The sequence below is a fragment of the Thamnophis sirtalis genome, unplaced genomic scaffold (genome assembly GCF_051295495.1).
Source record: "Thamnophis sirtalis isolate CommonGarterSnake01/CBP01778 unplaced genomic scaffold, rThaSir2_p1.2 scaffold_8, whole genome shotgun sequence".
In the NCBI taxonomy this organism is placed as follows: Eukaryota; Metazoa; Chordata; class Lepidosauria; order Squamata; family Natricidae; genus Thamnophis; species Thamnophis sirtalis.
In genome coordinates this window covers 59,148,924-59,159,934 of record NW_028261388.1, presented here as the reverse complement: position 1 = coordinate 59,159,934, position 11,011 = coordinate 59,148,924, and positions in this window count along the sequence as shown.

Genomic DNA, 11,011 nt, shown 5'->3' with positions numbered 1-11,011 from the left:
GAAATTTCCTAAGATTGAGACCAATCAAGTTGGCCACATCCACTCAGACACATGACCACCCAGCCATGGCTACCCAGTTGGTCATTAGGGCAGGTTTCTAAATTATTTGAATCCCACACTGGGTCAAATTATTCTCCAAAGCATTGGACAGGAGGACAAGAAACAATGGTTGGAAACTAATCAAAGAGAGAAGCAACATGGAATTAAAGAGAAACTTCCTAAAAATGAGGACAATTAACCAGTAGAACAGCTTGCCTCTAGACATCGTGGGTGCTCCATCACTGGATGTTTTTAAGAAGAGTCTAGACAGTCACTTATCTGAAATAGTATAGGTTCTCCTGCTTGAACAGGGCACTGGACTAGAAGACCTCCAAGATCCCTTCCAGCTAATTGTCAGGCATGCAGTGGTTCCTTTAAGAATCTTTGGCCTGCCACACTCTTATTAAGGGGGGGGGATTTAGCAAGGGGTAGGATGTGTTGTTTTCAAAATAAAAAATTCCTTCCTAGAAGCTCAAGGTCATCTTTTGTCTCCCAAACCTTTGCACCTGATCGGAAGCAGTTGGGCGTAGGTGCTAGCGTGGAAGAAGAAGATTGGACCATGTGATGGACTGTGGGTGTGGGGATAAGATCATGAACTTTTAACTGGGTGGGATTCTGATGTAACTTCCAGAATTGGAATCCCACAGCACGATGCCAACATGCCCAGATCCACAAATTGTGACAGGCTGGTCGTCCCATGAAGGACTTAGTTTGGGAGTTCCGGAGAGTAGCTGGGAGACTACGCTATTGGCCAGAAAGACTCTTGGTCTACACATTCAAAAAAGCCTTACATCCCAAACTGAAAGAAACTTGTGCCGTAAGGGGGATCTCGGAATGTCTCCAAGATTGGTATACCACTGCAATCATACTAGACCACGAGATTAATACCTATCGAAAGCCTGGTACCAGAACGCCAACCACCTGCCAGCGCAATGAAGAAAAAACTCAAAAAGCCACCCGAAAAGAGCCATTTACTACAGCAGCCAATGGAGGTAGAGAGCCCTGCTTTTGAAGAAGCCCCTGGGGCCTCGGAGGAGGATGAAAATGCTGAAGACGGCTCAATGGTGAGTGCACCTATTCCCTCCTTTACCATAAAATCCCAACTCCAAGTCCCCAGAACGGGGGTAGAAGGGGAAGTTGGGATGATCATAGACACCAGCTGCACCAGATGCTTAATCAGCATGTCAATAGTGGAGCAGCTAGGTATATGCACAAGACCCCTAAACCACCCTATTTGGTTCGAGCAAATAGATGGAACCCTAATTGGGGGCGCCCCGGCCACAAAGATCACTGAATTAGTAAAGTTGAAGATAGGCCGCCACTGTGAGTTCATCAGATTCATTGTAGCCGCCAAAATGCAGGAGTCAATTATCTTGGGACTTGCATGGTTGGACAAGTGCACACCTACCATCAAGTGGGAGGACGGTGTTAGAAAATTGATAATTGATTTTGGGCCGTTACCAACCGTAGAGCCTAAAGGCCACCCAGGAACAATTAGAACCAACAGCCCAAACCATCCAGAACCTGCAGCCCCAGGAGCAGACACCAAACCTCTGGGGATCCAACGAGTGCCAAAGGTCTACTGGGACTTGGTGGGGGTGTTCAGTGAGGAAGATGGAGACTACCTTCCACCTCACCGCCCCACAGACTGTGTGATAGACTTCAAACCAGGGGTAGCCTTACCAAAACCAAAAATGTACTCTATGACTCCCAAGGAGATGACTGAATTGAGGAAGTACATCGACACCAATTTAAAAAGGGGTTTTATTGAACCAGCAAAGTCTAAAGTAGCGGCCCCAGTGCTCTTTAGAGAAAAGAAAAATGGCGGACATCGCTTCTGTGTAGAGCCTTGAATGCAGTATGCGAGAAGAACACCTATCCCCTCCCCCTCATGAAGTATATGTTGAACCACTTGGCTAAAGGCAAAATCTTCACCAAGCTGGACTTGAGAGAGGCATATTACCGCATACGAATCCGAAAGGAGGATGAGTGGAAAACTGCATTTAACACTCCCTGGGAAGCTTCCAGTACAAAGTCATGCCTTTTGGACTACAAGGAGCACCCGCAGTCTTCATGCAGTACCAGTGGCATGGAGTTCGTTCCCATGCCTGAGCTGCTAAAAGAACCTTCCTCCTCCATGTCTCTGAATGAATGGATGGACACACTAAAGAAGGGATGGGAAAATACGAAGAAGGCTCTAACCGATGCGGCAGAAGCCTACAAAAAGCAAGTTGATAAACCGTTCCCTCCAACCCCCCTTTAGGGTGGGGGACAAAGTTTTTTTATCTATGAAATACATAAGATTGAGGATGCCTAGCAAGAAATTGGGTCCAAAATTCCTAGGACCTTTCCCAATAGAAAAGATAATTAACCCAGTTACAGTTAGACTCAGCCTACCCAGAATCCTAGGGAAAATTTACCCAAGATTCCATTGTAGCTTGTTAAAACCTGTAAGGGGATCTAGTATAAGGCCATCTACCCAAGCTCCCCCTCCTCCTGTAGTGGTAGAAGGGGAAACACATTATGAAGTGAAAAAAATCTTAGATTCCTGGATGTATAGAGGTTGCTTACAATATTTGGTGCATTGGAAGGGGTACCCTTTCTCTGAAGCTACATGGGTGAAAAGTTGGGATTTAAAAGCAGATGAATTAGTGAAACAATTCCATGAGAAGTTCCCTGATAAGCCAAAGGGTCTCCCTGGGGGAGGAAGGGGTGGTATACACACACACACACACAGAGAGAGAGAGAGAGAGAGAGAGAGAGAGAGAGAGAGAGAGAGAGAGAGAGAGAGAGAGAGAGAGAGACCTTTCTTTAATTTTCTTTTCCAGAAAATGTTTCTCTTTTGAAGAGAGGCCGCCTGTCAGGCATGCAGCGGTTCCTTTAAGAATCTTTGGCCTGCCATACTCTTATTAAGGGGGGGGGATTTAGCAAGGGGTAGGATGTGTTGTTTTCAAAATAAAAAATACCTTCCTAGAAGCTCAAGGTCATCTTTTGTCTCCCAAACCTTTGCACCTGATTGGAAGCAGTTGGGCGTAGGTGCTAGCGTGGAAGAAGATTGGACCATGTGATGGACTGTGGGTGTGGGGACAAGATCATGAACTTTTAACTGGGTGGGATTCTGATGTAACTTCCAGAGTTGGAATCCCACAGCACTATGCCAACATGCCGGCCTTATTAAATTGGAACTTTAAGCATAGATTTGCCTTTGACTCTGATTTAATTCTGCATGATATTTGGAATGCTGACACTAATTCTATTCTATTCTATTCTATTCTATTCTATTCTATTCTATTCTATTCTATTCTATTCTATTCTATTCTATTCTATTCTATGATTGGATTTTCTTGGGGCAGGAACAGGATGACTGTTATAAAGTACTCAATGTTTAAAATGTATGAATTTATCTAATTATTTTTTAAAATCAAAGTAGAAGTATACATATAATATACTTCTCCACAATACCTAACTTAGATCATAGCAATTACTTTTATCAAATACTGCATTTTGCAAAAGAGTAACAATCCATTGGACTTGATAGTTTTATCTGCTCACTGCACCATACATGCTGTGGACATATTTTATTTATTTATGTCCCGCCTTTATTATTTTTATAAATAACTCAAGGTGGTGAACATGCTCCTTTGTCTTTTTACCTTCCCCACAATATGTGGAGGTAGATTGGGCTAAGAGAGAATGACTTACCACAATCACCCAGCTGGTTTCCATGGGAAGGGAGAACTAGAACTTACTGTATGTTTCTAACTATAAGATGCACTTTCCCCCCTCAAAAAAGTGGGCGCAAAATGTCTGTGTGTCTTATAGACCGAATATGGCCCTGTTTTTGGCCTCCCAAAACCTCCTGAATGTCCTGTTTTTCCCCAAAACAGGCTCATTTTTGGTGAAAATGGGGTGCGTGAAGGGTTTGGGAGGTCTGCAGAGTGCTTTTGGTAGCTGGGGAGAGTAAAAATGGGTTGCACAGAGGGTTTGGGAGGCCTGCAGAGTGCTCCTGGGGACCAGGGAGGACAAAAACGTAATGCACGGAGGCCAAAAACTATTTTTTTCTTGTAGAAATCTAGGTGCGTCTTATAGTCTGGTGTGTCTTATAGTCTGAAAAATACGGTATTTTCTCTCGGTTTCTAGGCCATCACTGCTGACTAATTTTCTTTTGTTTTTAATTATTTTTATATGAAGGAAAATTATAATATATGGGAAGTATTTACAACCCTGAAAAATATGCAGTGAGAATTACTTTTAGAAATCTTTTCATTTTTAGAATAATTTTATTACACTTATCAAAGTATAAAATACAAATGAAAATCAAAATAGTGGAAAATGGGGGAGGGGAAAAGAGAAAGAAAGAAATGTAGGGTAAAGTGGAAAAAAAAAAGCATTAACTTCCTACTGGGTTCCTACTGGTTTGGACAGGTTCGGCTGAACCGATAGTAGTTTGGCGGCCTGTGTCTCTGAAAATGGCAGTGACCCAGGCCTGCCACACCCCTGAACTGGTTCCCCAGGTGGCACCAGTGGTGGCGCCATCTTGTTTTTCAATTTTAATTGCACTGCACGTGCGCGCACACCACACACGAGTAAATCGGCAATAGTGCTTGCCCAAACCAGAGGTGGGTTCCTACTGGTTCATACCGGTTCAGTAGAACTGGTTTGCCAAATCTACCAAACTGGTTAGAAGAGGTCCCACTGGTGGACCTGGAAGTAAGTTCCGGAATGCCTGCCCCAGCCCTGTCACTCGCTCGCTCACCCCCGCCCGCAGGAAGCCACTCCATCGCTCGCTCCCCCCACCCCTCTGCACTATCCTAGCCCCGCCCACTGTTCACTGATTGGCTGGCTCACCAATCGCCCCACCCACCTCTAAAAACCCTATTTAAAACCACAACTTTTTTCCTGCTTGGCTCTCTATTGCTGCCTGCCGACTCCGAGGAGGTAAGTAAGCTGCAACTAAGTGTGGGGTGGGGAGGGGGCAGTGGCAAGCCATCTGGAGCAGCCTGCCACGGCCCTGCACTATAAGCGAGTCCGGTGACCTTTTGTGGCCTTGCAAGGATCCCAGGATCCCTTATAGCGCAGGGCCACATGGCCACCAGAAAGCACAGGGGTGGAGCACAGGGGACGGCGGTGGGAGCTTACGCAGTGCAGCCGGCATCTTTGAAAAGTTTGGGGACCTCGCAAGGCCTTTGCAAGGTCCCTGGACTTGCCTAAGATGCCTGACCACCAGAAAGCACGGGCACGGAGGTGGGGATGGCAGCGGGAGCTTATGCAGCATGGCCAGCATCTCTGACAAGTTCGGGGACCTCACAAGGCCTTTGCAAGGTCCCCGGACTTGCCTAAGATGCCTGGCAGCCAGAAAGCACAGGTGTGGGGGTGGGGACAGCGGTGGGAGCTTATGCTGCACGGCCAGCATCTTTGAAAAGTTTGGGGACCTTGCAAGGCCTTTGCAAGGTCGCCAGAGTTGCCTAAGATGCCTGGCCACCAGAAAGCATGGGCGTGGGGGTGGGGATGCAGGCAGGAGCTTACGCGGTGTGGCCGGTCTCCTAGGACCTCCTAGGTGTTAGCACCACGCAAACTACCGTCCGTCTCCCTGTGCTCAGAAAAGCAACTCTGGGAAGCTCCTTTGGTGGCAGCAGGCATCCTAGAACCTGCCTGCTAGCAAAGGACTTGCACGAGCTTCCTTTTCTGAGCATGGGGAGATAGATGGTAGTTTGTAATGAGGTTGTAATGAGGGGTCCTGGGTGCTCTCTGAGCTTGGTGGTTTTCTTACAGACATTTCATTACCAAACTAGGTAACATCATCAGTGCTAGAAAGGAGTGGGGTTGGGGGGGAAGGAGGAGAAAGATAGAAGGACAAAAAGGAGAAAGAGAAGGAGAAAGAGGAGGTGGAGGATAGCGGGATCCTTGCTGCTTTCTGAATTTGGTGGTTTTCTTACAGACTGTCAGCCTCTGCTTTGCTGCTGCTTTGGCTGCCATTGAAACGGGGAGGGGGGCATGGTATTTGGGAGGGGACTACTAATTGTGCTGGAGGAAGATCCTGGAGTTTGCTGCCTGTCTTGCTGCGCATGCGGAGGAGGTTTCCCGCCAAGGCCAACGGCACCGACATTCCATCTGGGTGATGCCTTTTGAAGTTATCTCACACCTGACACTTGGGAGAATTATGATTGGACTGTAACTGGGATGCCAAGGGGAGGGGAATGGGTTATTCTATATATTATTTGGTTTCGCGCCTAAATAATCAGTCTTTCGCTTTGCTGCACTTCTAATCATTTATAATTAGTAAAAGTACACTTGATTTCTATCAATGGAGTCTCGTGGTTTTCTTTCCTAATTATTCAATGGAGGAGTGCTGACACAGACATTTCATTACCAAACTAGGTAACATCATCAGTGCTAGAAAGGAGTGCGGTTGGGGGGGAAGGAGGAGAAAGATAGAAGGACAAAAAGGAGAAAGAGAGGAGAAAGAGGAGGTGGAGAATAGTGGGATCCTTGCTGCTTTCTGAGCTTGGTGGTTTTCTTACAGGTTTAGGTTTAGGTTTATTCGATTTATATGCCGCCCTTCTCCCAAGGACTCAGGGCGGCGTACAACATTAAAAGAAACACATAATACAAAAGTTAAAAAGAAAATAAATAGGATATCCCAAACCCAATTAAAATTGACAATGACACATTTTTTTAAAGAATTCAAATTAAAATTAACAGTAATCAATAATTTGATTTGTTTTGTTCAGGCCAGGCTGGCTTGCTGGAAAAGCCAACTTTTTAGGGCGCGTCGGAAGGACCGGAGGTCGGGGATTATACAAAGCTCCGGGGGCAGCTCATTCCAGAGGGAAGGCCCTCATTCCAGAGAAGGCTCTCCCCCTGGGGGTCACTAGCTGACACTGTCTGGCCGACGGCACCCTGAGGAGGCCAACTCTGTGGAATCACACTGGACGATGGGAGGCTACCGGTGGCAGTAGGTGGTCTCGCAGGTACCCTGGGCTTAAGCCATGGAGCGCTTTAAAGGTCATAATTAGTACCTTGAATTACACCTGGAAGACAACCGGTAACCAGTGCAGGCCGCCTAAAAGGGGTATAACATGGGAGTACCTGGGTGCCCCCATGACAACCCACGCAGCCGCATTCTGGACCAGTTGAAGCTTCCGAGTGCTCTTCAAGGGCATCCCCATGTAGAGAGCATTACAGTAGTCCAGGCGAGAAAGGACGAGGGCATGAGTGACTGTGCACAGAGCATCCCGATCCAGAAAGGGGCACAACTGACGTACCAGGCGAACCTGGTAAAAGGCCCCCCTGGTCATGGCCGTCAGGTATTCTTCTAAACTAAGCAGCGTATCCAGGAGGACGCCCAGATTGTGGGCCCTCTCTGAGGGGGCTAAAATTTCTCCCCCTATCATCAAAGATGGAACAAGATGCACAAATCAGGATGACGGAAACCACAGCCACTCCGTCTTGGAGGGATTGAGCTTGAGTCTGTTCCTCCCCATCCAGATCCGCACAGCCTCCAGGTATCGGGACATCACGTCGAGGGCATCATTTGGGTGGTTTGGGGTAGAGAAAAGTTGAGTATCATCAGCATATTGATTACAGACATTTCATTACCAAACTAGGTAACATCATCAGTGCTAAAAGGGAGTGAGGTTGGGGGGGGGAGGAGTAGATTTAAAAAATACTATTTGACCATAGGTCCACCAGTCTGGTCTAGCCATCATTTCTTTTCCATAAAATATTTCCTGAGGTAACATACAGTACAAAGTACAAGGAGACCTTTTTTATATTTGTTCCAAACCCTTAGAATGGCACATCTAACTAAGTGATACTTAAATTAAACATTTATTTTAACCTATACAATAAATAGGTGTATCATTCAAATCTTAGTTTGTGGCCCTCTAATTCAAGTAATCTCTTATTTTAGAGAGTCACACACTCATTTATCCAAACCAAACAGCAGGCATCAAAGTACAATTTCAAACTTGGTAAAGGCAAACCTTCTCTTTCTTCAGCATATTACAAAAGTTTATATTTAATATTCTTTGACATATTTACTTAGAAATGTCCTTTTGCCATGGTTTAAATCAGAGGTGGTATTCGGCAGGTTCTGACCAGTTCTGAAAAACTGGTAACAGAAGTTTTGAGTAGTTCGAAGAACTGGTAAATACCACCTCTGTCTCTGCTTCCAAGGCCCAGCTGATCAGGAGGAAATGGGGATTTTGCAGTAACCATCCCCTGGAATGGGGAATATTATATTTGAAGGGGTGGCAATGACTGAGGCAAGGCAGTGACTCAGATAACAAGGCTTTATTACAACAGCTAACAGAACAGCAACTCCAGAACCAACAAGCTTGAACAGTTCCCGCTTGATAGCAATTTATATACAGGCTGTCCCATGGGTAGCCAATCACTGCACAGTAACTTTCCCACTCTTGCCACTTGCACGCCTCGGCCAATGGCGAGACTAGGAGACGGAGTCATGTCTCTGAGGCTAAGACATAAAACCCCTCCCCACCAGTCTGGCGCATGTGTAATCCTGCAAATATGCAGGCCACCTGCATGTGCGGTCCGATCTTCTTGGCTCGGCTGGAACTGATGCAGGAGAAGGAGGAGGAGATTTCTCCAGGGGAACTGCCCGCGACTGCGCTAACTCTCCACCCGGAAACTTTGGATGCAACCCTGATGGCCCAGGTAAGTCTGGCACCAGAATGGTAGACTGCCTGGTTGGGCAATGCGGCATTTCCGTGGAGGTGTCCAGAACAAACAGGGGGTCTATAGGACCAACTGGGAAGAGATCAGCTGGCATCTGCGTCGAGGCCATCTGCGGTTGCAGCTGATAAATGTGGCGGTGCCAAATGCACCCATCACCTAAGCCAACCCTGTAAGAGCAGGGACCCGTTAATTGCAGAATGCACCCTGGTAACCACCTTTGCTCACCCCCATAGTTCCGTGCAAAAACCAGGTCCCCCATTTCAAAACCCCTGGCGTGGTCATTGTTGTTAATAGGTTTGTCATTGAAGTACCTGGGATGAAATCGATCAAGGTTGCTCAGGAGGAGGCGGCCTATTAACAACTCTGCAGGGCTGCGGTTAGTTAGGGGACATGGAACTGTGTGCTGGACTAACAGGTATCTGTCAATTCGGGCCTGCCAGTCCCTTGGTCCAAGCCTAGCTAGAGACTGCTTAACAGATTGCACTGTTCGCTCCGCCATGGCATTGCTCGAGGGATGGTAAGGGGCCACCAAAACGTGGTGGATGCCGTGTCCCACTAAGAACATCTGGAAAGATGCAGATGTCATCTGGGCCTCGTTATCAGATACCAATACATCCAGGCACCCATGAATTGCAAACATCTTTCACAACGCCCTAATCAGAGCCTCGGTAGTGGTTGATGGCATTAGGACGACTTCCACCCACTTTGAATATGCATCAACCACTACCAGGAACATCTGTCCGTGGAAAGGCTCTGCAAAATCCAAATGGATCCTAGCCCAGGGAGTCTCGGGGTCCTCCCACTTCCTAAGGTGTGCCGCAGGGGGAGTTGGCCTGGACTGTTGACAGTCCTGACACCTAGCCACCTAATGCGCAATATCCTGATCCAGGCCAGGCCACCAAACATAGCTCCAGCCCAGAGCCTTCATCCTGACTATTCCAGGGTGCCCCTCATGCAGACAGTGGAGGATAGGTTCCCGAAGTTGAGGAGGAACGACCACTCTATGGCCCCACAATAGGCATCCTCCTTGTACCAACAGTTCATGCTGCCTGTGCTTGAATGGCAGGAACTGTGAGGTAAACTGTGTCTGCAGCCAACCCCTCCTTACCTAATCTAAAACCTGAGCTAGAGTAGCATCCCTAGCTGAATGGGTGGCAACATCTGTGGCTGTTAATGGAACTGGGAGGTCCTCTATCAGTAAAACCATAGGTTCAGGATCTGGGTCAGCCTCGGTGACTGGGAGGGGGCAACGGCTTAGGGCATCTGCCGGTTTCCTGGGCCTATAGATCAGCTTATAATTGTAAGCAGCGAGGAATACGGCCCAACGAGACATGCGGGATGATAAGATAGAAGGAGTTTGTCTATTGCCTGCCAATAAACCCAATAAAGGCTTATGGTCTGTCACTAACTCAACAAAACGTCCATAAAGGTATTTGTGGAATTGTTTAATTCCAGCTACCGCTGCTAATGCCTCCTTGTCTAATTAACTATAATTTCATTCCGGAGGGGACAAAGTTCTTGAAAAGTACGCCAGAGGTGTCTCAGACCCATTTGGAAGCTCCTGGCTCAAGACGGCACCCACCCCAAATGGTGTTGTGTCACATGTGAGCGTCAGAAGAAGGTGGTTGCAATACTGGACAAGGACAGCATTGGATGTTAAAACCTCCTTTACAGCCACAAAAGCGGCCGCCTCCCTATGACCCCACCTCCAAGTGGCCCCGCTATCGAGGAGCCGATGCAAAGGCTCCGCTACAGAGGCTTTATGGGGCAAAAACACGGAGTAGAAATTTAGGAGCCCAAGAAAAGCTTGCAATTGGGCCTTATTGGTTGGTACAGGAGCCTGCTTAATGGCTGCTATCTTTGAGGTGGTAGGATGGATGCCTTTGGCATCAATCAGATACCTCAAAAATTCCACTTCGGTTACCCCTATCTAACACGTAGAAGGCTTAAGCTTTAACCCCCCCTCCTGGAACTTCGACAAAACGGCACACAACTTTACCATGAGTTCAGTGCTGTTTCTGACAGAAATAAGCACACCGTCAAAGTACAGGACAACTCCTGAGATTCCGTGGAGCAATCTCTCCATGAGGCTCTGGAATATGCCCAGGGCTACACTGACACCAAACTGGAGCTGCCAGCATTTAAAAGCTCCCCTGTTGGTGATGATAGTCTGTGCTTCTGCAGCAGCAGCATCCACAGGAAGCTGCTGATATGCCTGAGCGAGGTCCAGTTTGGTGAAAATGGAGCCACGTCCCAATGTATGAAGCAGTTC